The sequence below is a fragment of the Octopus bimaculoides genome, chromosome 13 (genome assembly GCF_046866305.1).
Source record: "Octopus bimaculoides isolate indiv1 chromosome 13, ASM4686630v1, whole genome shotgun sequence".
NCBI lineage: Eukaryota > Metazoa > Mollusca > Cephalopoda > Octopoda > Octopodidae > Octopus > Octopus bimaculoides.
The window spans coordinates 51,657,088-51,663,613 of record NC_142940.1 but is presented as its reverse complement, the minus strand read 5'-3'; the positions used below and the strand labels follow the sequence as shown (position 1 = coordinate 51,663,613).

Here is a 6,526-nt window from a genome sequence, read left to right as displayed (position 1 = left end):
ATGCGAAGCACAACTACTTTAAATTACATTATGTAGTTACGTATTCGTACGTTTTTAAATGAAAGCTCACTGGAGTCACTTTTGAGCAGCATCATGTACTGATAAATAAATCATATCTGAGTCAATTTATTTGTCTCCGTTTTTTATATTAACTGATGGTAGATAAATAAATGATATCAGGCATAGTCTAGAGTTTATTTGACTTCACACAGAAATCATTTACTGATAGATAACTATGTAATACCAGGCTTCAGCTGGAGTCAATTTATTTGACTCTACACGTACATTACTTTTTTTATCTTTTTGTCTGTAAGCAAAGGTGAGTTCATTATCATTTAGAGGACCTCTGAAACAGATAGACGGTTGAGAGGAAAGGGATTTGAAGTCGAAGACTTAGAGTAAAAGCTTGCTATATATTCTTTCTTAAGAGAATAATGTATAGTCTGAGAGACTTGGATGCTATTTCTAGCATTTGTCGGACCACATAACCATTTTTGCCGTCCAACATTAAATAAACAGACCTATCTATTTAGTATTTTTCAAGACGTAAAAAGCCAAGTAGAATGCCGCATAGTTTTATTTCTGACGCAGTAAAGATTCTGCCAGCTCGCCACTTTTTGATAGTTTGTGATTTAGGCAGAAAGCCAGAGGTTTTGAGGGTGAGATGTTGATACCATTGACTCTCCAGTAGTAAGTTGATCCTTTATTTTATCGACTCTGAAGGATGCAAGAAAAATTTGGCCCCAGATACATTTGAACTTAAAACGCAAAGAACACCGAAAAATCCCTCAAATTGCTGTCTTATAAGAGAATATATTTGATAATTGTCGTCAATCTATATTCATCCTACAAATGCAGAATGTATTCCGTACCTGAATAGCTTTGATTATTGGCATCCAATTTAGGCCAAATTTGAACTAAACAACAAAAATACCAACTTTAAAATATCCCGTAACTGCATTGTCCAAAGTGTTCTTCTTTCATCAATCCAGTAGCATGAGCTTTTGGAAAAATTTCGTTGTTGTGAGACACCAACAAGATTCATGCGTACATTTATATTGTAACAGCAAAAGATGTATTTCACTACTTTTATTCTAGAATATATAAACCAGAATTAACAAAACACGACAAGGTGGCAGAGTTGTTAGAGTGTGGGGAAAATAGGTTTTGCAGTAATTGGTTACGGGGACGGTAACACACTAGCACAGGTCGGGAAGCGGTGGTTGGGGACGAGAGCAGCCGAATTAGAATCATAATGGTCCCGCTGGTCAGCGAGGAGCATCAGCAACCTACAGGTCTTTACGTTCTGATTTCAAATTCCACAGACGAAATTGCTTTTCATCCCTCCATGGTTAATAAAATAAAGTACCAACCTAATAGTGGGTTTGACGGTATTTACTAAACCTCAACCCCACAAAACTGCTTGCCTTGGCCCTAAATCAGAAACCATAGTTTCAAGACATGCTACGAGTATGTAATATTACCTTCGGTTGTACTTCTACTAAAACTGGAACAAGATTAGCAAGGCCTCTGCGTAAGGAAGATACGCAAATTTGCGAACCGTTTCACATTTTATCTTTATGGTATCAAATAGGCAGAATCGTTAGCACGTCCGACAAAAATATTAACGACGTTTCTTCCTGCTTAGGTTCTGAGTTTAAATTACTCCAAGGTCGACTTTGACTTTCATCCTTTCGGGATCGATATAATAAATACGAGTTGAGCCCTGGGGTCGATGTAATTGACTAGTCCCATCCCATTACCATAAATTCCAGTCCGCGTGCCTATAGCAGTAAGACTTATTTCAGAACATGGATTACGTCCCCTTTATTTCCTCTTCACCTTCTCTCTCCTCCAGCCTCGCTGAACATACTTGTAAATGTTTCACGTATTCCATAACTATTGAGTTGTAAACGTACTAATGTTTTTTGGCTTTATTTTACATTATTCTTCTGCTATTTATTTAAGTAAACCAACAATGGCGATTTTATTGCAATTACAATTGAGTAACCCTGTTATTCTTTTGTCTCTTGAGGGTAGATAGAATTTATCAACCTCTACTGATATTCTCGATGATGTCATTAATTTTCCTATCTCTCTATTGAATCTTATTAATCTTTTCACCTTTCAATTACGTTAAAACAAAAACATTATTACAGGCACAGCAGATACATTAATATCTATTAACTTTTTCATCACGTTTAGTTACACCGTAATACGATTTTGCTCTTGTGTGAGTATTGATTACTGTCTTCTTCGTGCACACACACACACACACACACACACACACACGCATACACATACACACACACACACATACACACACACACACACGCAAACACAGACGTATGCATAAGTATATGTACAAATATATACACACAGCGAGAACGATATACATATACATCCACATGTTTATGTATGTATACATATCTGTATATATCTATATATATCTATACATATATATATATGTATGCATGTATGTATGTATGTATGTATGTATGTGTGTGTGTATGTATGTATGTGTCTATATATATGTGTATATATATATATATATATATATATATATATATACTTATATATGTTTGTATACATATATATATATATATACATATATATAAATATGTGTACGTACATATCTATGTACACACACACACACACAAACACACATAGATACATATATATATATATATATATATATATATATATATATATATATACTTGCTTTCTAATTCATTATTTTCTGAGTCTGAACATATTCATCATTTTTTCTACTGTTGCCCTCTCTCTCTCCTTTTCATTCTCTCTCTCTCTCTCTCTCTCTCTCTCTATCTATCTCTCTCTCTTTTACATTGTAGTTTGCACATTTATCTACATAACATTTTTTGTACACACACGCATTTACATATATACATATATATATGCACATATATATGTGCATATATATATATTGTATATATATATATATGTATATATACATACATAAATACATACATATATATATATATATATATATATATATATATATATATATATATATATATATATATATATTGATATATATATATATATATATATATATATATATATATATATATATATATATATATATATATATATATATATATATATATATATATATATATATATATATATGTATATATATATATGTATAAATATATGTCCGTAATAAACCTTTTACTATTTGTAATACGATCTCAAGCTGACAACGACTTTTAAGCCGTCCACATATTCGATATATGCAAGCCAAGAGAGTGTGGACAAGACGTCATTGAGAATAGTATTGATATATAGCGTGATTTCGCTTGTTATTAGAACATGAATAAATGCAGGCTCTTAGCAAGCTTGCGCTTATCTGGAGACTGAATTCCTTTCTCTTGCAACCATCACTCTGCTATACTTCCATTCAAATGCGCACTCCTCCATAACAAGCGAACCGGGTGACGTGTTGCATTCTAGAACAGACTTCCTACATTTCACGATGCTCCCGTTCACTCTGCTATGAATGAGTAAACCTTTGTTGTGGAAAGACCCTGACCACCTCGACTGACCAAAAGTGGAGTTACTCATTTCAATAAAATAAAGAACGAACAGTTGACGGCGAGTAGTTGACAGCGTTGGTCGTTCGTATTGGATTACTGTGTTAGTTTAATATCGTATCTACGTTTTGCGTACTACGGAGCACGTTGTGTGAACATATTAATACTACGAAAGGTTATCCTAGATAACCATATCCAAATATTTATTTCGATAATACTATCCTACACACTTGTGCACACCTCAATAGCGTCATAACTTTACGGCGACGAGATATTCAAACACCCCACGACATAACAACGTTTAATGAACTGGTATTACGTTCAGGAGAACTATTTTGATTTTGGTCACGTATGCGCCACTAAACCGAGTAGTTGGCCCTATGATCCCTTGGAATGAAGACAGTAATGGCCGGGGTGGTGATGCTGATGATGAAAGGCGGAAAGGCAAGGTTGATCTCGGCAGGGTTTTAACTCAGCACGTAAACAGGCTGAAGAAATACTGCTAACCATTTCTTCTGACGCACTAACGATTCTGCCAGCACGTCGCCTTAAACACAATGCATAAATTAATATTATATTTTACTCTTGGTTATTCATATTGTAGGTGCTTCGTCGATCGACGGTGAAGACCCAGTTGATCAATGAACTAAATTTTCTGCTCTTGAAATAATGCGCTAACAGCTGTGCATTCATGAGACGTGTGTAGCCCTAATATGTTCTTCAATAGAATCAGCTGACGTAGTGTCTGACAAAAGTTGTACGCTTTTTAAGTTACTAGTAACTCATCCGACGGGCTTCTGTAGCTTTTTTTTGTTTTTGTTTTTTTCTGTCAACCTATTTTGCACAGTTTTGCAGTTGCAGCATAATTCAGTCGAGCTACAATCATTTATATAAGATGTTAATTCATGAAATTCAATTACGTTTCATATATTGTAGACACTACAACTTAACTCATTCTTTACAAACAAAATATAATATATTTAGACTTTTTCTAAAATAATTTCGTGTTCACGGCACCCAGAATGAATTTCGGACTCACTAAGCTCTGCCGAAGCCAAATTTATCCATGATCTTTTAAAGACGTTACCTGTGTGTGATTACAGGACCTGATGAGAAACAGCATTCAGCTCTCCCTCGAAACATATAAAAAGGAAACACTGCATAAAGTTGCCCAGAATAGGCAATTTCTGAAGACGAAAAACAAAAAGATATGGTGATGTCCAGAATGACCTTTGACACTAGGTCTGTCAACTTCAAGAGGGCAGACCTGAGGTTACACAGCAACAGCTATAACAACAACAACATGTTGTTTCTCAGTCGGAATATTTATGCATCTGTCACTATACAGAATAAATCATCTGGTAATGTAGAGTTTGCAATTACTGCACAAAAGATAATTACGAAAACTCACACCTCAGAACATAGGAATTAATTAAATCCACATAACGCATTGCGCCTATTACTTTGCTCAAGCGATAATAATAATAATAATAATAATAACAATAATACTAATAACAACAACAACAATAATAATAATAATAATAATGATAAGTAGAAGAAGAAGAAGAAGAAGAAGAAGAAGAAGAAGAAGAAGGACAACAACAACAACAATAGTAGTGATGATGATGACGATGATGATGACGACGATGATGATGATGATGATGATGATGATGATGATGATGATGATGATGATGATGACGATGATGATGATGATGATGATGATGATAAATACAGTAGCAACAATTCAATAACAACAGTAATAATCCTTGTTATAATCATTTTACCTTGTCAATGCAAATATGTTAATGAAGATTTTCCATCCCTCACCTTTTCTTGTATAAGTGAAAACTCACACTGCTTCTAACGACAGCCACCTTCTTGAAGCAATAGATTCACCTCTATCTTCTTTTGCTTCTATTCTGAAGATACGAAACTGAAAGTGTAAGACAAAGGAAGAGAAAGCTATACATTGACAGACGTGTTTGTTCAACAGTCAACTAAACATAGTCGCTCGACCTGCTGGAAATAGCAGCCAAATCTGTGATAAATCAGTCACACTATGCACCTTTAGTACTGTGTTTCTGATGTCCAATATATTTATTAGAAAGTATTTCTACCCTTTTGCGTTGTCATAACAAATCTAATCTATATTCTGTCAGTCACGAGAATACACGTTTCTTCTGCTTCACAGAAAAACTTAACGAAATCTTTGAAATATCTTAACATTGTGTTTTCAGTAAAGCTGTCTATACATAATAACGGGGAACGTCTTACCTTAGTCAACCTCTGACGGTTACCGTGATGTTGAATCAAAGCAAAGAATTAAAAGTAAAAACAAATACCAAGTAATCTATAGTGGCGCCTTCTTCAAAGTTGTTTCTTTTTCTCAGAGTATGTTCAATGAGATGACTCCATTTCTCTCGTAGACTTAGATTTAGCTTTTACACAATACCTAAGATATAAAAACAGGCTATTTAAGTTTCATCAATACGCAGTAATCTACACTCCGTCTAAAATGCAAATAGCTGTTGCGTATGTATTTATTTCTGTTTATGTGTGTATGCATGTGCGTATTTCTCTGTGTGTCCGTGTGCGTCTGTGTGTTTATTACCTAACCCCTTGGAACTTTTCAGCACCTACTCACTACGTTTCTTTACTAGCCATTCCCCTCATCCCTTCTTTCGTTTCTCTGGCCACTGGCAATTCATCTATTATTAATACACTTTCCGTCTAGTTACTCTTTCTATCTTTCTTTATCTCTCTCTCTTTCTCTCTCTCTCTCTCTCTCTCTCTCTCTCTCTCTCTCTCTCTCTCTCTCTCTCTCTCTCTCTCTCTCTCTCTCTCTCTCTCTCTCGTTCTCTCTTCCCTCTTCCTTTCTCTCAATCTCCCATCTTATCTCTTTCCTACCCATCACACTTTTCAAACCTATGTTCTTAGCGCAATTTTAAAAGCATTATTTAACCTCCAAC

At 34.7% G+C, this 6,526-nt stretch overlaps 1 pseudogene; it reads left to right on the top strand.

Moving 5' to 3' along the window:
- The first annotated feature begins 1,474 nt into the window (after positions 1-1,474).
- Positions 1,475-1,575, top strand: LOC128249339 (U6 spliceosomal RNA; annotated as a pseudogene).
- Positions 1,576-6,526: the final 4,951 nt, after the last annotated feature.